The sequence below is a fragment of the Sus scrofa genome, chromosome 3 (genome assembly GCF_000003025.6).
Source record: "Sus scrofa isolate TJ Tabasco breed Duroc chromosome 3, Sscrofa11.1, whole genome shotgun sequence".
Lineage (NCBI taxonomy): Eukaryota > Metazoa > Chordata > Mammalia > Artiodactyla > Suidae > Sus > Sus scrofa.
This window is the reverse complement of record NC_010445.4, coordinates 12,404,303-12,426,926: the sequence shown is the minus strand read 5'-3', so window position 1 is coordinate 12,426,926 and position 22,624 is coordinate 12,404,303. Positions and strand designations below refer to the sequence as shown.

Here is a 22,624-nt window from a genome sequence, read left to right as displayed (position 1 = left end):
ACCCACAGCACATGGAGGTTCCCAGGCTAGGGGTCTAATCAGAGCTACAGCTGCCAGTCTATGCCAGAGCCACAGCAATGCCATATCCGAGCCGCATCTGTGACCTACAACAAGCTCATGGCAACACCAGATCCTTAACCCACTGAGCAAGGTCAGGGATTGAGCCTGCAACCTCATGGTTCCTAGTCAGACCCGTTTCTGCTGAGCCATGATGGGAACTCCTCCTTGACTTATTTTTTACTTTTTTTAAAAAATAGCTGGAAACTTGTACTTCTTAATCCCCTTCACCTATTTTGTCTATGCCTCCACCATCCTCCCCTCTGGCAACCACCTGTTCTACAAGTTTGTATCTATGAGTCTGCTTTCCCTTTGTTTGTTCATTTGTTTTGTCTTTTAGATTCCATATACGAGTGAAATCATATGGCAATTGTCTTTCCATCTGACCTATTTCCCTTAGCATTATGCCCTCAAATTTCATCCATGTTGTCACAAATGACAAAATTTCCTTTTTTTATGGTGGTATCACTCTCCCAGATTTGAAAATATACTACAAAGCCATGGAACCAAAACAGTATGGTCCTGGCACAAAAACAAGTACATAGATCTATGGAATAGAATAAGAGTCCAGAAATAAACCTATCCTTATATGGTCAATTAATTATGACAAAGGAAGCAAGAACATACAATGGGGAAAAGACAGTCTCTTCAGTAAATGGTGTTGGGAAAACTGGACAGCCGCACACATAAGAATCAAACTTGACCTCTCTCTTATATTATATACAAAAATAAACTCAAAATATATTAAAAACGTAAGTGTAAAACCAGAAACCATAAAAATCCCAGAAGAAAACATAGGCAGTACACTCTTTGAGTCAGTTTTAGCAATATTTCTTTGAATATGTCTCCTTAGGTAAAGGCAACAGAAGCAAAAATAAAAAATGGGACTACCTCAAATTAAAAAGACTTTGCACAGCAAAGGAAACCACCACCACCAAAAAAAAAAAAAAAAAAAAAAAAAAAAAAAAAAAAACAACCGACTGAATGGAAAGACATTGGCAAATGATAAAACTGATAATGGGTTAATATCCAAAATATATAAAGAACTCATACAACTCAGTATCAAGAAAAAGAAACAACCCAATTTAAAAATGAGCAGAGGGAGTTCCCATTGTGGCAAAGTGGAAATGAATTCAACTAGTATCCATGAGGTTTCAGGTTTGATCCGTGATCAGTTAGTGGGTTGGGACCCAGTGTTGCTGTGAGCTGTGGTGTAGGTCACAGACACAGCTCATATCCTGAGTTCAGTGGCTGTGGCACAGGCCAGCAGTTATAGCTCCAATCGGACCCCTAGTCTGGGAACCTCCATATGCCATGGGTGTGGCCCTAAAAATAAAAAACAAACAAACAAACCGAGTAGAGGACCGAACAGACATTTTTCCAAAGAAGATAGACAGAGAGTCAACACGCATGTGAACAGGTGCTTTTATCACAGCCTCTGCTTTTGTGGTGGGGATCCAAATTAATAAAAATTTAAAATATTTTACCCAGTCACATGAGTCAAAAAAAGAAGAATCTACAACAAAGACATTTGGACATGCAATGACAAAAGAAAAAAGAAGGAAGGAAAGGAGGGAGGGAAGCAAGACATGGAATCCAGACATCCAAGAAAGGAAAAAATAAAGGAAGACGGAATCCAAGAAAACTAAATCCAACACAAGAAGTTGATGAAGGGAAGTTGTGGCATAACAGCTATGCCGCAGGTTCAGAGAACAAGAATGGTAGATTGAATATGTAAGAGAGATTACTCCGGGGGGGGGGGGAATGACTGAAAGGAGATGTCATATGTTTGAGCATTTGGGGAGCAAGTAACCACATAGAGGAAATGGAGAGATCTGATGGTAAAATTCAAAGGCATGTATGTAGAAAACAATGTAAATGAAAAAAAAAAGTATTTACCCCCCATTTCCAAGAAAGGAAATGTTATCATAGTAAAAGTATGTCCCGCTAGTGAACAAGATTTATTAAACAGCTGCAATGACATAAATTTTATGATTGATTCTCTAAACATACAGATGCATTGGTAGGATGGGGAAGAAAAGGTTTGTGTACAGAAAGAAAGCACAAAAAGAGCTAATTCATCATGTACCAATAAAAAAATAGAAAATATTTAAAGTGATAAATCAACAAGAAGCAGTAAAAACAACTTACGTATTCAGTCAATGGATGCATTTTATTTTCTCATCTGATCTCTGCCTTCAACTGTGCCATACTGAATGTCATTTTCCTTTCACCTAATAACCTGTCGGCCAGATCCCATAGCTTGCTGCTCATTTTAAGAAAGTTGTGAAATGTCTAATCCATCTTTTGTCATCTTAAAACTTCAATCTTAAGTCCTATGGATGCTCTCCTTCTCTCCCATCTCCGGCTGAACCTCAGCCAAGGAACTCAAAGCATGGAGGAGACATGTCAGCAATTTCACCCCCTTTCATTTTGGCCAGAAAGGGGGGATCATAAACACCTTTACGTTTACCTGACACTGCTATCTGGGGGGGGGGTGCTGAGCCCAAGGCATGAGAAAATTCCCGAGTCAGGGATCGAACCCAAAGCACAGCAGCAACCCAAGCTGCTGCAGTGACAACACCAGGCCTTTGACCTGTGGAGCCACAGAGGAGCTCCCAACATGACACGCTATTATTGCCTCCTTGTTAACACTGGTTGGTCTTAGATGTTGACCATGTGGCCAGAATCTTGGTGGTGATTCACTCACAGAGGATTTGCCTGAGTATTTTCAAGGGCCTCAGGAGCCTTCTCACCACTCAGTTCTCCTCTTCGGACTCCAACCTTATACCCTGGCCTCATGCTGCTACTATCCCTTTGAGCAGTGTGCCACCAAGACGGCTCAAGCTTGACTAACATCCCCACAGCAATTGGTCTACAAGAAATCCTGCATGCTTCCCTTGCCCTCATCCCCACCTCGCTCTCATTCCTGCCTTCCTGCTGAAATAGACGCAACGGGCAATCAGCCCATGGGCTGCAAAAAGGCATCCCCCAGGGGAATAAGATGCCAATCTCATCCCCTGGTAGATAGCCCTCATCTCTTCTTAGAACACCCCTTCATTTCTTGGTTTACAGCTACAACGTGAAAGGTGCAAGGAAAGTGAAGAGAGGAGGCAAAAATTTTCCCCCAGGCTGATGACAAAATCCTTCCTCTGCCCATACAGGCTGGAGTGGTGGGAATGGGCGATGACGGCAAGGCCCTTGACAGGCAGTCTCATGTGATGGTTAGACTCCCTGTGAAAGAAACCTCCTTCTATCGTTGGTCAGAATTCTCTAAACTCTCTCTTAGTTACCTCTTCTATAAAATAGAGGGATTATCGTAGGGTTACTGCAATAGTTAAATGAGTAAATGAATCTAGGGCGTTTAGAATAGGACCTGAGACAAGTGTTATCTCTTCCTATTGTTTCTGCCACATGTTAGTAAGATCTTGGGAGATTAGTCTTGTCATCTTGCCAATTCTCTTTAGACTGCAGAAGTTCTTAGCACCTATTATTTTCAGCTTTGAGGTTACAGATACAATTCTGAGACCAAAGCACAAATCTATTTATTGTTCTGCTACGCACATTATTCAGAGATATGGAGATAAATACTGGCAGAAACAGCTAAGGGAGTGGATAGCCATGGCCTTTGGGAACAAGACTAGGGGCGAGGAAGTGCTGCAGAGGAATGTTGCTTCTTACTATAAAGCACTTTTGTACCATTTGATATTTTTAAACTAGATGCATGCATTCCTTTGATTAAAATTAACTGTTAATTTTTAAAGAAGAAAAACACTCTGAAAATGTAAAAAAAGAATTCTATATGTTAATGAGCATCTATTTTGTTTTGATCCTATTTTAAAGGTGTCATGATAACCCTGGAAAAATGATAGATATCACCCAAGGTTATCACCGAGTTGGGATTGTAAAACCTGTGTGTAGATAGTGCAATCAATCAATCAATCAATCAAAGTAATTATTTAACTCTCCTTTTTTCTTTTTGCTCACATGACATGTTGCACAGTGATAACTCATTCTCCACCCCAACTCTTTTAAGTTAGTTTTCTGCTCAGAAACTCACAGTTTAGCTCAAAGGAATAACTCTCTAATGGTAGAATCTGTCTGAGGCACAGTTATAGGCAAAAGGGGAATACTATGGGATCGATCCCTTCTGATCTTGTTCCACCATGTTTAAGAAAGGGCCCAAGCAAACCAAGGTAGGTCTTCTTCCCACCCTGTTATGGACCGAAGACATAAACTTCCCTCCTTTCCCCTCCTGGTGCCCAGACACCACCCTGGAAGGTAATCCAGAGAGAACTGGCAAAGCCTCAGCCCCTATCTGTCCCAGTGGGCAGCCCAAGCTCATGACATTCAGGTTTTGATATTCAGCTACATATCTGAAGATGCGGCATGTCAGTTCCCTCGCAGCTGAGAGGAGAAGGCAAATGTGGGCTGATGGTAACAGGAGATGCCCCAGGGTAGCAGGAAGCCAGCTAGTGCGGGGAACAAGGGGTGCTCACTTTTGCAGCTTGCTGAGATGGAGATGGGAGAGAGGGCAGCCAGCCAGCTCAAGGATCCCCCTCAGAGCCCTTCATTCTGCCTGGGACCAGAGAGGGCATTTTGCAGTCTGTCTCAGGAGCTAGGAAGGTGGCAGAGCATACCTTCACACTTCAAACACATTACACTTTCTTTTAAAAATCATAAGCAATTTCAACATAGAGAAAAGTACAGAAACTGATACGGCAGCACTGCTCTCACTACTGAATTCGAAACTGGTGTTAACATTTTGCCATGTTTGATACAGTATTTTTTTCCTAAAGGAATAAGCCATGACATTAGCACCCGAAGCTCCCAAATCCATCTCCATCTTGTGGGAGCAGCACACAGCTTAGCTTCCATATGAATCACAGTGTCGACACATGTACTTTTACTACATTGTCTAAAACTGGAAACACAGCAGGTGCTCAGCCACAGTAGGATGGGTGAATTCCTTTTAGTACATTCATGCCAGGGAATAGCATAAAGCAATGAAAATGAATAAACCATAGCTATGCACATGATCGTGGAAGAATATTCCTAATATAATGGTGAGCAAGAAAAGCAAGGCCAAAAAGAATACACAGTATGTAATATAATTATATAAAGTTCAGAAACAGGCAACACTTTTTTTTTTCTTTAGGGTAATACATACAAAAAGTCAGGCTAACGGTTAACTGCAAGGGAACAGGATTAGATAAATACATAACACAAAGGTTTGGGAAGTTCTGGGTATGTGGTTACACAGAGGTTCACTTTATAACTAAAACTATATCGATATGCATTTTATACACGTTTCTCAGTGCATATTTAAGTGTCTGAAATATAAAACTTTTTGCATTTTAAAACTGTACGACAGCAAAACTACACATATCCTTCTGCAGCCCGATTTTATTCAAATGTTTGATTTTAGAATTTATCTGCCTTGATACATGTCAGTCTACTCCATTCATTTTAACTGCTGTCTAGAATTGTATGCATAAGCCATGGTTTACTTTTCCATTCCCTGAGCAAGAGTTGTTTCATAGTCATGTTTTGTAACTGACATAGTACAGAAGGGAAAACTTAGTACTTTCCTCTTGATGGGCAAGCCTGAAGGTTTCTCTTAGGTCCAGTGGATGTGACATCGCTGGAGTGATGAGGACTGTCCGTCTTTACCTCCATTATGTCCTGTCGAATTGCTCCTGAAAGGAACTGCATCTTCATTTGACACTCAGAAGAATTTCGGGTGCCTACATCCTTCCCACTACTTGGGGTTTCCAAACTTTTCAGCCTATGCCCATAGCTGGGCGTGAGATGAATCCCCCTGGTGTTTTTTGTCTGTTTGCTTGCTTGTTTGTTTTCTTTTTTGGCCACCCCACGGCATACGAAGTTCCCAAGCCAGGGATCAGATCCAAGCCACGAATGCAACCTACACCTACTGTGGGATCCTTCACCTACTGTGCTGGGCTGGGGATTGAACCTGCATCCCAGTGCTCCAGAGATGCTGCCAATCCCATTGTGCTACAGTAGGAACACCCCCTTGGTGTTTAATTTGCAACTCCTCAGTTACTAGTAATGCTGAGCATCTTTTCATGTGCGGCTCGACATTCCTGGGTCTTTTTCATGAACAATCTGCTCTTATCTCTCGCCCATCTTCAACTGAGCTGCTTGTTTTTTCTACTTGACATGGAGGACTTCTTTATAGGTTCTGAGTGCTGATCCTTTGAGGTTTTTATGAATTACAATGATCTATTCATTTATGGCATGTCTTGTTACGTTCTTACAAATAACATGGCAAAAAGGTGAGATGGGATAAGACATTTCATCGAGAGAGGAGACTTGAGAGTCAGACTACCTGGTCTCTTAGCTCAGCCACTATAAGCTAATCACATGGCATTGGGGGATTTATTTGATTTCTCTCTGTCTCGGTTTCCTCATCTTCAAAGCAGAGATAATGATATTCTGTATGGTATTGATATTAGAATTAAGTGAGATAATATGTGCAAAACACTTGGAACAGGGTTGAGACTATTCAAAAACTAGCAGTTGTTTTTACAGTGTCTGTTGTCATTACAGACATTTAATACTTTGACGAAGCCAATTTTATTACTGTTTCCTTTTACGATGTTTTCTTTTCTAACTGATTTAAGACATCTTCCCCTACTCCAGGGTCGTAAAGAAATTCTCTGAGGTATTCTTCTAAGTATTTCCTGGTTTTGTTTATGCAGGTCTTTAATCCATATAGACTATTGGAGACGTTCATGTGTGGTTGGGAAATAATACAAGCTTTCCATTAAGGATGACAATTTGTCCCAGTATCATTTATTGAACGGGCGGCTCTGGGAAGGGGCAACACAGACACCTTTGGCTCAGGTTCACTAAGACACACACATATGGTTTAAAGTCACTTGTTTTAACCAACCTGGTTTTCAGAAATATCCCCACTGCACAAAGCCAGCTCCCCTGGATCCTGACACAGCATCATGGACAATGGAGTAGAACAAGGTGTGAAATACCTCTTCTCTTACCTCAGACAGGTAACAGTGGAAGTAGAGTCTGGGTCTCACTGATGTCCAGTCAAAAACGTAAATCCTCTAGTGTTAGGAATCATGCGATGATGCAGCATACACAGTCATAAACACACGCCATGCTTACATTTTATGATGGGAGTCATGCCAAATAGAAGAACATTAGAATCCCTGTGTCTGCAGGTCACGGACCTGGAGAGAGACAGCAAGACAGCTGTCACGTGTTTCCTGCTGTCCTATCATTTAAAACAAGTTTCCATCAGAAGGGCTTTCTATCCTCTCTTTGGAAAATCTAAAATCACTGTCATGTGAAGACGTGCGCCAAAAGTATGCAGCCAAAAAAATGCATGAGAGTTTATCGAACAGTTCATTAATAATATTTTTATATTCTTCTGGATTTGGGGATATTTAGAGTGCTTTTCATCACTTCCAAATGTATTTGCCAGATTTTTTGTCTCCTTATAGGTTTTCACTTTCTCATCTAATTTTGTGTTTCTTTTTCCTTAAAGGGAGAGCCCATGGGTTTCAACTTCAGGTCTCTCAAAACCTGAACCTGTTCTTGCTAATACATTCGTGCCTTCAAAGAAACCATCTCGTTGGAGAGTTCTTGTTCTCAAATGATGAAACAGAAAACCAGAAAGGTGGATCCATTTGCCTCAGGGCACACAGCAAGTTCCTGGTGGGGTCAGGACTAGAACCCGTGGCCTCTGAGACAGTGTTCTCCACTTTCTCTCATGAAGTCCCCTCTGTGCCATGCTCTTCCCATCACCTTCCTAGTCTGAGAACCACTGTAGGACACACAGCTTCCTGACCACGTGCCTGTTTTCATAGGGTTCTTCTGAGTGTGCTTCCCCCATATCAGCCCATATCATGTTCCCTGGAGCTGTCCCTTCTGTCTCTTCCCTCTCCTGGAGGAAGAGTTACGGAGGAAGCAGTTTGCTGATTTTCCCTTTCAGGAAGCATCCTATTCTTGTCGCTCTCTGACCAAATGACCTTTCTGCTCTAGCCCCCCACCAAATGCCATGTTCTCTCTCTCCAAGGCAAATGTCACTCTGTCATTTGCTTGAAACACTTCAAAGGCCACCATATGTCGGCAAAATAAAGCCAGAATTCTTTGGCATGTTGTGAGCCGGCTCACCTTCCCAACCTCACCTTTGACCAAGTCTCATTCATTCGTTCACTTATTCGTCACCCAGTCGTGATCTCCACGCCATCTCCTGAGTTCTCACCAATTCCCTGGAAACTTGTCTGCTATACCCCACGTCTGCAGGTGGGGAGAACGAGTCTCAGAGAAATTAGATGACTTCTCAGATACAATGGACACCATTGGTTTCCTGCCCAGCTTCGGCGTCCCCTTTCTATCTTCCTAATAAAATCCTTGTTGGAGTATCCAGCCCTCATCGGTACAGTGCCCCCATTCCCAGCTCTAGGTCTGCAGAGGCAGCAATGTGCCAAGGTAAAGGTTGGCCAACTTTTTCTGTAAAGGACCGGAGATGAAGCATTTTGGGCTTGGGGGCCATGTGGTTTCTATTGTAACCCCTGAACTCACCATCATATCAAGGAAGCAGTCACAGACAACCTATACTCTAAGACTTTGTTTATGGACACGGAAATTCACATTTCATCTAACTCCAGGTGTCCTGAGATAGGATTCTTCTTTCGAGGTGTTGCAACCATTGAACATGGGAAAGCTATTCTTAGCTCATACAAAAACAGACAGTGGGATGGCCTTGATCCTACAAGCTGAAGTTTGCCAACCCCTCATCTAAGCCATTCAGTGCATGGTGGTTTCCGGGACATGCCAGAGAAGGTGACCCAGACACACCCAAAGGCATCTCAGGTGATGTGTGACCAAATAGAACTAAGTGTCCACAGGACGTCAGAGATCTGAACGGTGGGAAACGTAGAAGAGGGGGCTTCCCTTGCTGCTGTTCTGCTTCTCACGCACTAATACCGCAAACGTGAGGCCTCTCGTGGAGGGTCCTGCCCGAATCCAGTTATGAACTTATCCTGCACTTCCCAAGGCTGAAGCAGTACAGAGTAAGACTGACACTCAGGCTGTGCACTGCATCCCTGGGAAGTTCATTTTGAGAAGATCAAGCAGAGTACTCCTGGATTTCAGGATTGATTGCCCTCCTGTAATTACAGACAAGTGAACTGACCCACTCCCTCCCTGCTGGTCCACTAGGACTGATGCGACAGGGCCTGGGATTCAGGCCGGAAGTGATCCAAATATTAATAGGAGGAGGAGAAGGTGTTTCTGATACGCTGTGCAATTTACAATATTGATTTTGATTCAAGGACACCAATTAAAATCATCTCTTGCACTCAGCTGCCAAACTTACCTGCTCAATAACGTGTCGAAATTCATTAACGTTTTGTTTTAACAATATTTCATTTTAAAGTTTAATTTTATCTACCCATTAGCTCCCGTTTTACTCATGCAAATAACAGCTTGATGGTTATATTAGCAATAACTCATTATCATCCTCTGCAAAGCCAGGAGGGAATCTGCCACTTTGGAGACTACGCAGTACTTTTCATTGGAGAGTTTATGCAAAGGCTACATTGGCTTAAAATCATTTGCATTCACAAATCAAGTGACAGGCATAACTTTGACCCAGTGGCTTCATTCAGGGGAAAACTCACCTTTAGAAGATCCCCCTTCACCCTGGGCTCGGGCCTGGTGGCAAAAGGAAATAGTCCCCTTGGTTCATTCCCGACGTGTCCTGTGGGTCAAGTTGCAATAGTTAGTGGCAACGGAAGGCTGTTCGGGACACCTTAAACAGCCGCCCCTCCAGGGAAGCCCCACTGCTTTTAATGTGGCAAGTTCATTCCCAAGAGCCAGTCTTTCAATAAACTGGAGCCCCTCCCTAAGGGCAGTTTTTCCGGTGCTTTTCTCAAAGAGGCATTCATTCCAAAGTTCAGCCGTCCTTCCCCCCCATGCTCCAACACACACACCGAGAGATTGTTCAGAAAGTTCTTAGGGAAGGAGACATTGGGGTCCATGCACACCACAGGGACCAGTAAAAATACCAGGGCCAGGGAGCAGAATAGCTGCAGGGTCTCAGCCTCGGGGGTAAAAGGAGGGAGTCGCATCTGAGCGTTTGAGAAGGGGCCCAGCACTGTTGGAAGAGCTTCGCCTGCTGCGTTTCCTGTAAACCCCATCATGAGACTATCAGCCAGGTAACACCAGTGCTGGTTTCTAGATGAGAACGTCCAGACTCTTGTGACAGGTGGTGTACCAAGCCGTTTACAACCCACAGCGTCCATCCTCTCCACAGCAATCCTGTGTCGGGGCAGGGGTGGAGTTGGTTTGTTTTTTTTGTGTGTGTGTTTTTGAGGGTTGCACCCGAGGCATATGGAGGTTCCCAGGCTAGGGGTCTAAATTGGAGCTGTAGCTGCCGGCCTACACCACAGCCACACCAACGCCAGATCCGAGCCGCATCTGTGACCTACACCACAGCTCACAGCAACATCAAATCCTTAACCCACTGAGTGACGCCAGGGATCGAACCGCAACCTCATGGTTCCTAGTCGGATTCATTTCCACTGCGCCACAACCGAAACTCCTGGAGTTGTTGAGAAGACATTTTCACCCCATTATACAGATGAGAAACTGAGGTTCTGGGAGACAAAGTTCACTCCCTGAAAAAGGTCAGCGGGCCTGGCGGGCTGGTCAGTCTGTGAGCACAGGCAAGGCCAGGTTGAGCGCCCAGGGCCAGGCGAGGAGAGATCCAGGAATTGGGGGCTGGCTTTAGGCTGAAATGGAAAGATGGACAGCAGATTCCTCCACACCAGGGAGGGGCTGCAAAGATTTCTCAGGGTCCATTGCAGGTCGCTGCTGCCTCGGCGGTAGGGACGTTGCGTCCATCCCACTTGGCCTGCAAGGGCTCAGCGCCCCCATTCCCAGCTCCTGCTGGGTGGCGCCCAAGGAGGTAGGTGCAGAGCCTGCGGCCTCGGGGTGTGTTTGATGGGACTGGACTGCATGTGAACTGGCAAGGCCAAGGCAGGCACCTCTGTGAGCCAGGGAACGGCTGGGGTGAGCGGGGTGGGAACGGGGCTCAGAATTCTCTAGGTCCAAACAGGCTAATTCCACCCTCCTCCTCACCTTGCAAGGCTCGCAGAATAATGGATGAGAGGTCACTCAACATGGAAAAGGCAATGCGGGAAGGAAGGCGTTTTTCCCCTATTGTTTATTCATCCAGCACAGCCCTAAATGTCCAGTAGAGCTTCGTGCGGTGGTGGAGCCCCGGGGAATGTTCTCTGAGCCGGCCTAGCCTTTTCTAACATCATCCAAACAATTTTTCTTGCTTCCACGAAAGAAAATCCAACGCTTCATTTAGTGAATTAACCTCAGATGTTGGAAATGATTTCTTCCTGGCTACAGAGAGGCAGTCCAGGTTATGTCAAAGTACTGTGGAGCCGGGGAGGCCAAAAGCCAATCTATTGGAAAACCAATCTGGATTTCTCTGAAAAAGAGATTTATCCTTCAGAGAGCAGGGAGGCAAGTGAGGGACCGGGGAGAGTGTCCAGATCAATTCTCTTTTAACCTTTGAACTGTCAGTCTGTGTGACGTCGTCCTGAGGTCAGAGGGGCCAAGGCCTCTTCGAAGCAAAACAATAATCGTCTCATATCCAGGAAAATGGATGAAGTGGAAGAAATATGATAACCAGCATGGTAATGGGCCCTCGCTTGTGTTCACAAGCCCTGTTTCCACACGGTCCCATCTGCTACATTAACTTCGGCCTCTGAGTAAGAGTTTTACTCCGACACGAAATTATTGTTCCTCTACCATCATGTGACAACAGGGAAATGCCCGGTATTAATACTGACACGTTCTAATCTGTCCTACTGTGTCAAAGTGAGTGATTTCCCTAAACCACGTGGCAGGTCTTCAAGGTGCAAAATCCCTCCCCCATCTGAAGCCAAATTGAATCTACGTTACAAATTAGTGCTCCGATGCTGGAGAAATAATTTATGCTTCCCGGCGTGAAGGAGCCCTGCACACTTCTAATTCTATCTATTACACTGACTAAGTGAAAGGAGGGAGGTGCTTGGGGAACGAGGGGAGAGGATGGGAGAGAAAGAGAACCATCCTGGCTACTCCAACTGTTCTTTGTAACTTCCTGCTGCAACCTCTCCATCTGCAGAGACTGGAAAGTATCCGACTTGCTCTGTTCACATGATGCTCAGCCAGCTCACAGCACTTTGATGACCTCATCTGTAGTCTTGACAAGGTTTGGGGATGGGATCCCTCCAAGCCAGGACATTTGAACTCATTTACTAAAAGCTGCTAGTTTCAAGATATCTTACTGCCTGCCAGAGTGTTTCCTCGACTTGGCCTTTGTCTCAGCCTCCTGCCCACCATGGGAGATGGGCTAGGGTTCCATGCCTGAGTGGGCCTGGAACCCTCTGAAGGGTCTGTTCCAATAGCCTCCGCACCCCACGTTCAGATGTGCTGATGCAGCGGCTCTGGGGTGGGACTGGAGAAGGTGTATTTGTTCCAAGGGCCCAGGAGGTGCTGCTGTTTCCACCTGAGGACCACACCATGAGGTCTGCTGATAAGGCTTATGGTCTCTATTTAACATGGGAGAAGATGGAAGCACCAGATCACAGGGCGTGAGACCTCCGTCCTAAGCCTTGTAACCTGAAGCCCCTGCCCCCTCCATGGTTCTCACTCAGTGCCTGAGGTTCCAATCCAAACCCCGCTCTTCTGGAAGGAGAAGGCAGAAATCAAATGGGGGCCATGGCATCTGCACCCTCTGCACCCACCCTCACCAGCCTGTCAGAACAGACAGGGCCCCCATTTGACCCTTCATCTGTCCCATTGGTACTCTGAAAAAGCTTCCTGCCTTTTCCTCTATTTTTTTGGCAGTCCCCGTACGTGCGGCCTCTGCTTTCATAAATCATCTTCCTGCGAATCCATCCTAGGCCGCGGGCCTGCATTTCCCTCGTCCAGATGTGCTATTTTACACCTGAGCTCAACAGACAATGTGCTCATCAATTTCTCCTTCATTTCTCAAAAGGGCCTTGGAAAAGTGAGCATTTAGTGCTTGGAGGCTTTGCGCAAACTATTCAACCACCAGGCGTGGTACCTGGTGTGCCTTTCAATACCCAGGAGGACCTCCACCCTGGTTACCAAGGACTCTACACCGTGTCCTCATTTATCCTCAGGACCCCAGTCACTCGTGCTTCACCAGCCACGTCTCCTCTGCTGTTTGGAGTTAAACCCAGAGTAGCAGCTCCTTCTTGTTCCTGCTCCACCCTCTGGGGGAGGATATTGGCAGACCAGCCACAGATATGTCAGATGCCTTGGATTTCATCTGATGGGGTGTCCCAGTTGATGTCAGCGTGGGTCTGGCCATTTTTTCTGTCACTCCTGCATTCTGACTCTGCGCCAGGTTGGCGCTTCCTGACACTCATGCTGGCCCTCCCCTGAGCCAAATGCCTCTGATCTCTGATCTCCTCTCCCAAATGCCTTCCAGATGCTTCCATGTGCCACTGAGAGAACATTCAACCAGAGAGAGGTTCCCTGGACACAAGAGCTCCTCTGACTGGCTCCAAAGTAGAGTTAATGTCTTCCCATTCATTCACACGCACGCACACACTCACTGCTTCTTCAATCTAAGAATCAAACTAGCCCTTCTGGTATCTGTTGTACATACTGGGCTTCTATGTAAAATTTTGTTGGAAGAACAGATTTACTGCAACCCCATCATTTTATTTCACAGATAGAGAAAACAGGCTCAGAGATTGCTGACACAAAATTACAGTGATAACCAGTATCACAGCCAGGGATAGTCAGCTGCCCTCTCTGTTTTCCTCTTCTTTCTCTTCCTCTTCTTCCTCCTTCTTTCGCTCCCATTTGGCCTACTTCTATCATACTGTCCTGCTCGATGAATTGCTTTTTCATAAAGCAGTTGTTCATAGTTAGATGTAAAGCAGCTATTAGAAAGTCACTTGGTTAAATTCATAAATTTTATAAATTTTAATTCTTGGAAATTAAATGTAGTAGGTATTCCCCTGAACAGTTCTGGGCTGTAGAATTTTTCCCTGGTGAGTCTTGTAAAATGCCACCTCCCACTAGATTCTCACAAGCCATTTTTCCATTTGTCAATATAACAGAATCTGCTCCACAATATTCAGGAGCAAAAGCTCTGATGTTATTTTTCTTCCTAATTAACTTAACATTGAAGACCCTTGGCAAGATTGCTTAGATACAACCATCAGCTCTTAATGGGCCCCTTCTTTTCCATAGGCTTATATTAGAGTTGTAGCTAGTGCCAGGGGAGAGAGGAGATCAAGCCATCCATGCATTCTAGGAAGCACCCTTACTGGGTTTGGTCCACTGTGGTTGCCTCCAAGACACTGTTGGTCCAAGTTCAAATGGCTTTGCCCCAGTGATAAGGCAGCAGCTCCAAGACTCACAGAGCACATTCCCATCTACCAGGTTTCATGGGTCCTTCCTTGGGGCTCCATGACCTTAGTGTTCTGGATCAGTCTCCAAGCATCCCTGTATCAGCCATCCTGAGTTGACATGTGGGAGCACCACCTCTGCATCCTCCACTGGCCTCAGAAATCACTCTGCCCCAAGGCCAGATACCCACCCCCACCATTCAGACCCCATTTTTGTGATGATCTAGTTGTTTTCTTCTATAAACCAAAAAATGGAAGACTCTTATTGCATCCCTGGAGTAAGCCCAGAAGATCAAGTCCCAAAGCTCAACTTGCCCCATTAAGAGAGAAGAGGGGTGGGGGGAGCCCTCTCCTTCTTCAGTGATGAGACCACAAAGAAATGAGACAGAGTTACTCTCTCACTTTGTGTGACAGGCTCTAGGGCTTCTGTCTGAAGATTCCAGCCACCTTCCAGCCAGCCCCTTGATGACATCCATGCAGGAAAAAAGGGGCAATCAGTCATCTGGGGCTCAGCACCTCTGGGCTCTGGTTAGGGGCTTGCACATTATGTGCTGGGCCCTGGGACAGAGGACCTGCTGTGGTCCACTGCCCCTTCCAGCATTCTACCTGGGGGGCAGGCTTTCCCCACCCAGGGAATCTGTCTGTGGGGCACTTAAGGGGGTGATGAAGAACTACTCTTAGCTTCTCACCCACACCTGGGTCCTCTGCCCTGAGTACAGCCCTCCAGTGCTCCAGGACTACAGGTCAGGTTTCTGTTACAGAGTCATTATTATTCATCTCTTATATTGTACAGATTTTCATCAATTCTTACTCTTTGCTCCCACCAGATCTTAAAGTTTCTTAAGGAGGAGATGTGACTTGTTCTTTCCTCCCCCTCCATGCCCATCTGGCATATGCGGAAGATGTATACCGGATATGCAATAAGTATTTTAATTTTCATTATATTTACCTGAAAAAATCCAAGTTTGTGCCTATAATAGAGTTAACTGTTCTTACCTCCTAGAACAATGGCCATCTATGCCTGGATTGTCCACACATGCCACATCCTGAATTTTTTTCTTCTTTCTTTGTCATCATTCTAATGCTTTAGTTCTTTCGTTTGCTTAACCACTCCTGAAAGAAACACAACAAATGTTATATATTTTCAAAGAAAGGGCCTCACAATGCAATTCACTAGGGGTGTGGGGAGGGGACCTTTTGTAGCAAAAGCTGCAGGCCACGGGGATTGTTGAGTGGTTTCAGAGTTTTGGTTTTACAAGGTGAAAAGCTGCCTGGAGCTAGATGGTGATGACGGCTACATAACAATATGAAGATCTTTAAGACCACTGAACTGTACGCTTTAAATGGTTAATACGGGGAGTTCCCATTGTGGCTCAGTGGTTAACAAATCCGACTAGGAACCATGAGGTTGCGGGTTTGATCCCTGGCCTTGCTCAGTGGGTTAGGGATCCAGTGTTGATGTGAGCTGTGGTGTAGGTTGCAGATGCGGCTCAGATCCCATGTTGCTGTGGCTCCAGCATAGGCTGGTGGCTACAGCTCTGATTCGACCCCTAGCCTGGGAACCTCCATATGCCGCGGGAGCGGCCCAAGAAAGAGCAAAAAGAAAACAATAATAATAATAATAAAGTTAATATAGTAAGTTATGTATATTTTACCACAATTAAACAAATCAATTAATAAATTAATAAAGCTGCACACCTGCTATAGAAAGAATTCTGCTATGGGAAGAACAACCCATTCCAGCCCCAGAAACGGGGTTGGGAATAAGAGATGTTCAATTGTGACACATTTTAATAAAGTATGCTAAATTATATGCTGGTGGCATTAATAGCAATCAGGCTCACAGAACAGGGGATCTAATGGCTCATAAATGAGATGCAAGTTCATTTTTACAGGCCCACTATAATAAACTAATTATTTTGGAACTCTCCAATTATGCATTTTTCAAAAAGTTGAATCACATTAAAAACATGTTATGGCTTTATAGATTTTGTCTGTAGGGAAGGAAGGAGATACATCTGCTCCACAAGTGCCCAGGGAGAGAGAGACACAGAGAGAGAGTCACAGGCAATAGATAAAGAATAAGCCAGCTGCCAAATGACAAATGTGGTGAAGGAAGACAAAGAGCTGTCACTTTCCTCATCAATTACGGCCAGTCCCTAACCCACGAGAGAGAAAATTGCTGCAGCCATCAGAGATGGCTCCGTTAGAATTATGGAGTCAGAGATCACCACTGATTTATTCAGTGTCGAGGGTACAGAAGGGTGTCTGTTGCTTTGGGATTAAGATTTCTCTGCTCAACACCATCTGGAAGCTCAGGGATAGACTGCTGATGTCAGAAACACTCTGACTTGGAATCTCTGGCTGGAAGCAGGCATCCTACAGGCCATCCAAACACACCTGAGACTGCAGGCAGGCCCCCTAAGGCACAGGTGTAGCTGCCAGGAGACTCCCAGGAAGGGGCTGACATGTCACACCCACTCTCAGAGCCTCAAAAGGAGGACCTCCATCAAACAGATCAGCTCACCCTCCCACCTGCTTAACTATGTGGCCAGGTGGGTTTAAAGCCCATGGTTCAATCTCACACTTTGCTTAAACATTGAGGTGGTGGTGGGTGTGTTGTTTAAAGGTTATTCTTTTTGTCTTTATAAAATTATATGTTCACTGCAGAAAAATAGCCATCATCACTTCACAACCATAAGACGCATGAAGTTGGTCTCGTTGCGTTTATTTTTCCAATGATTAACCCGGCCTCTTCATGTTTTACTTGTAGGACATCTCATTTTTCCTCTTGAGATTTCTCTCCCTAAATTGGCCCCAAATGTTGGGGGCTTACAGGTTCCAAAATGGGACAATCTGACCTCTAAACTCAAGACGGCTTTATAGTCAAGTCTCTGTCTTAATGACCACTGTCTTTGTATGCATCCCTGTTAGGTCTGGAGGCACCCTGCAAAGTACCTGATTTCAGGGAAAGTCAAGTCCCCACCACCGGCTCAAAGTTGCCTGCCAACCTACAGTCATGGTTTCTCCAAGAAAAAGACCCATTCTTCTCAAGGTGGACCTCAGTCAAGGGTGCTGAGTGTGGGTGACCAAGACCCCACAGCTCTCTTTTCTGGCTCCCCTGCACCATGGCTCTTGGGGTGCCTACAACCCCAGGATGCTGGGTGCAAGTGACCAGGGTTCATCTTTTGTCCCTTGCAACGCAGTACTGGTGGCCCCAGAGCTCACCCTTCTCAACCCTCAAAACCTGTGTTGGATTTTAATCTCTTTCTCCAGTGTTTTTCTCCCAACTTTCAGGAGAAAGGCCCCTTCAGGGAGTCAAAGGGACTTTTCTAAAGGAAAATCCTTAAGTGAAGCCAAGGGTCCCACAGAATCACTAGAGAAACAGGAAGTGCGGTGATTTGGTGGCATCACACATCCACAAATTCCGTGGCTATTGGACAGAACGCACCTGCCCCACCCACAGATAACCAGCATTCTGCTAAACACCCTCCTTTTCTTTTTCAGTTGAAGTATAGTTGACTTACAACATTATATTAGTCTCACATGCATGAGAGAGTGATTTGATATTTTTATAAATAACATTCCATATAAAATTTTTTAAAAACATTTGCTACATTCCCTGTGCTGTACATTACCTCCTTGAAACATTTATTTTATACCCAGTGGTTTGTGCCTCTTCATCCCTTTCCCCTATCTTGCTCTTCCTGCCACTTTTTTTCCTACTGGTAACCACTAATTTGTTCTCTGTATCCAAGTCTTTTTTTTCTGTTGTAGTCATTCATTTTATTTTTTAGATGCTGCTCATGTATAGTTTGTATCCCACTTTTACTTTTTATTAGACCTTGAACACCTCTATTTTCATTAAATATTCTTCAGTATGAGTTTTTCTCAAAATTAACTATTGTACAGATGTGTCTTAATTTCACTGTCCCCTTGCCTATTGCTGGACATTTAAATTCTTTTTGTTTCAGGAGAATATACACACTCTGAATATTCTTACATGTGGATCTTTGCCTGCGTCTTTGATTATTTCTTTTGCATGAGTTTCTAGAAGTGCAGTTACTCTCAAATAATATGAACATTTTAAAGACTCTCATAATATTGTCAAAAGACTATCTAAAGACCCTTTATTCACAAGAGCATATTACTTATTCACAAGAGATATTACTTATTTCTCTACATCTGTGCTAGCCTGTGGATTACCATTAAAAAAAAATAAGTCTGGTAATGTACTATTCTAAAAAGACCTCGTTTTCATTTGCAGTCCAATGGTTATTAATGAGATGGAGAACTTTTACAGACTATTTTCTAATCAGATATATTTCTTGTAAATGTCCAGTTTTATGTCCAGTTCTTGTACTTGTCCACTTATCTGAGAGTATCCTAGTGTTGTTCTTATCAGTATGTGACTGTGTACGTAGATGCCCCCTGAGTCACCACAATTGTTGATGGATGAATAAACAGGCAGTTAGAAACAAGGGTGATGGATCCTATCCCCTCTGCAGGCTAGTATCTAGAGCCCTGAGCCTTTGATCTCTGTACCTCTAGAAGCAAGCCCAATAAATGTCACATTAATGAATTCACTGCAAGTAATCACAATGGCCTTTTGAGACCACTTTTGTGGCAAGTGTTTTTCAGTTTATTTGTCTTGGATATTTTTACATACATGGGCATAGAATCTTTTTGATCTTCTCCTTTGTGGTTTCATGGGCTGCTTCTAAACCATGGAAGTCTGCCCCATCTGAGGGAGTGTGAAAGTCGATTCTATGTTCTGCTTATCTTCCCACTGTTTGCTGTCATACATTTAATTTTCTTTCTCATGTTCTTAATGCAAGGCAAGCAGCTGGACCGGACCCTCCAAAGGCTCTTTTGAACCAAAAGCAGAGGTAAACAGTCCCCTTCACCAGGGAGGGCACCTGAGGAGGTAGCTTACTGCACTGCATGTTTTCCTGCATCTGCTGCCAGTTGGCCTTCGAGGGAGAATAATTTTTAACAGCAGGCTGGGCTCCCTCTGCCAGGAAGGATGTTATAAACACCAGTCTTCTCTGCTCAGTATGGGGCTTCATACTAAATCAGTTAATTTTCCTCCCTCCATCTGAGAAGCAGGCCAAGCAGGGGCTTTGTTTACAAAGGTTAAACATTCCCTTAATTGGATTGCTGGCATTTGAGCCTGGAGCCCTCTCCCTGCCTCTCTGTCCCTCTCCTCCACACCTGGACGAGTGCCGAAGAGACAGACCAAAGGAAGACTTCATTTTAATGAAGAAGACACGAGATGGTTCTCTTTGGAGATTTATGTTACGGCTTGGAACGCCACAAACTAATGAATCCAATCATGAAAGGTCCCCAGCTACTTCATTGCTGAGCAGAGGAAATTCAAGAACCCTCTAGACTGGGGAGAAGCAGGATTTGGAACAGGCATGGCCTGTTCTCCACAAAGTTGTTTCATATACTGAGAACAAGGTTATTTTCAAATGCACATTCATGGTCTGATCCTCTGAAAGCAGTTCCAAGGTTATATGTTGACACAGAGATCGTGGTGAGAAACAGAGAGCCAGTTTCCAATCCAAGCTTAGCCACTGCCCAGCTTGTAACAACAGACATGTCACACCCTCCCCAAGCCTCAGAGTCCTCCTTCACCCCTAAGTAATTCCTAAGTTCCCTTCCATCCCTGACACTTTCTGTCCCTCTGTCTGTCTTAACAACACTCTGGTGTACACAGAGGATTGATGATGATTATGGGCAAAGGATAAATCCATGGACAGCCTTTCCTCTATGAGAAAACAATGTCAACTCAAAAGGTCAAAAGCCTAAATGTCATGGATCCACGTGACTTCTTAGAAGTAAACTCCCACAAAGTGGATTCAGCTGTTAATTCCTGATGATGAAAAAAAGAGGAACCAAGCATGAAGAAATTTTTCTCAAAGAAAAATTAAAAACAAACAACCATGGAAGGAATGCTTGCTCGTTAACCCTCGGTTTGGGTCGGGCGTGTACATATACAAAATGTTGTCCTCGTTCTTCAGAGGCAGAAACTCAGGCTGAGAGAAGCTTGGTCCCCAATTCTTCCCAATGGACTAGCTTCATGAGGGCTGGATCTCTTTTGCTGTTGCTGTTTTCTGTTTTTTGCATGTTTGTTTGTTTTTGGTATATCCTCAAGACTTAGCACATTGTAGGCACTCAATAAATATTTCTTTGGTAAATTAATACATCAAGTTAAATTAGCAAAAGAGATCACTTCCTTCTGGGAACAGCTGAGCATGGCTTTGATTTCACCTCCCACTCCCTCCCTCAGCCAGATGCTCTTATATACCTGTAAGAGTGTTGCAAATGCATATCACTGATGACCCATAATTTCTGCCCTGAGGGCTTCAGTAACAGGACTCAAAACCCCTTTCCAACTCACAATGGTCATCTGGTCATGCAGAAGTTCCCAAGCCAGGGATCAAACCCGTACCATGGCAGTAACCCAAGCCATAGCATTGACAATGCCAGATCCTTAACCCACTAGCCTACCAGGGAGCTCCTCTGTTATCCCCTCTTAAAGACCAATTCTGATGACCTGGACCATTCTTAATTAATGGCCATCACCTTCAAGCTTATGGATAATATTAGCATGTAGCAAATATCTAGATGTTACTTGGCATTACAGTTTGTAGAAAAAAAATTCCTATTCTCTTTTGATTGATCTCAGTCTCTTGTTGTTCTAGGATTTATCTTTTCTATTTAAAGAAAAGAGTTTTAGCCCACAATTCTGCTCAAAGAGAAAAGACAGCTCATCATGTGGTAGATGCTAATATTGACAACACATCTTTCAACCCACAAAAAAATGGAGTGTTTTGTCCTATTTTATGGAGCAAAAAAAAAAAAAATCTCTCTTTAGTTTGATCCAAACCACAGCAAAGCTTACAAAATCCTACCTTTGGGCATGAAAAGAGTAAGGTGGACTTTTTAAATAGTATCTGAAAGAACACATAATTCAAAGCTTTTCCTGCATTGATTATAGTGGTCTAAAGGGAAGATGATATTAGTTGAATTATAATCAACGAATCATTTGCAGAAGATAAAGTGGCCAGTTGGAAATGAATCAAGTGCCTATATATTATGTGTCAAACCTAATTGCACATTAAGCAAACTGAAGATCTGTGTAACTACTCTATCATTTTTTTGTTTCCTATTTTTGACTTTTCCTTCCTAAAGGTTTGGTTGAACAACCCACTCAGTGACCATGCTAATTTTTAGCATAGCCCATCCAGTGCTTTCAAGGATTGCCTCATCCTTGAAACTTTTATCAGGTTCTCTCCAGTTGTTATTGACCTTGTTATTATCAGTAAAATAACTTCCTGCCCTTGGTAAGGGACGTTTAAATTTCCTCCATTGCCCAATGTGTTAGGGGCTCATCTTGTGACCTCACTGGTTTGGAGTGGGACAGCAGGCTGTATTGAAAGGATCCGACTCATCACTGCCCCTGAATAGTGAGGACAACTTTGGTTACAGAAGGAAGAATTTAGCATCTGTAGTCGGTGATGTTCCATGTGTCCAGGAAGGAAAACGCTTCAAGAGCCTAAAAAAATGCGTTTGAAACAAAATGATGAGATGAGCTGAGAAGTGGAGAAATCCCCTTTCACAATGGAATCCTAAATGTAAGACAGACCTCAGGACAGAGTGGTTGAGGATGTCGTGGTGGGGAAAGTAGACAGTTGGTGAATCAGGAACTGGATTTATACTTCTGTCCAATCCATCATGTAACCATTTAAATGGCCGCCTTCAGCTCTCCCCAGTGAGTGGCCCTATACTCACATTCTGGGCAAGTGCATGAAAAAAAAAAAAAATCCGTGTGTTGGCAAGCATCTTTCCTCAATGGGCCAAAATATCTTCATCAATAAAATGGGTGAGAAAAAGAGCTCTTTGTTCCTTTTCTTTTCTTTTTAGGGCCACACCTGCAGCATATGGAAATTCCTGGGCTAGAAGTTTAATTGGAGCTACAGCTAGAGCCTACCCCACAGCCACAGCAACACCAGGTCCAAGCTGCATCTGTGGCCTATGCCACAGCTTGAGGCAGCACCAAATCCTTAACCCACTGGAGTGAGGCCAGAGATCAAACCCACATCCTTAGGGACATT

The 22,624-nt window shown here is 44.2% G+C and overlaps 1 long non-coding RNA gene across 1 annotated transcript in view; it reads right to left on the bottom strand.

Moving 5' to 3' along the window:
- LOC102157744 overlaps positions 1-22,624 on the bottom strand; it is a 313,512-nt gene that overhangs the window by 103,829 nt on the left and 187,059 nt on the right. The window contains exons 4-5 of the long non-coding RNA XR_002342332.1: positions 15,498-15,614; positions 9,732-9,811 (exon numbers count right to left, since the gene is read on the bottom strand). This is a non-coding gene — a long non-coding RNA (uncharacterized LOC102157744). The remainder of the gene's footprint in view (positions 1-9,731; positions 9,812-15,497; positions 15,615-22,624) is intronic.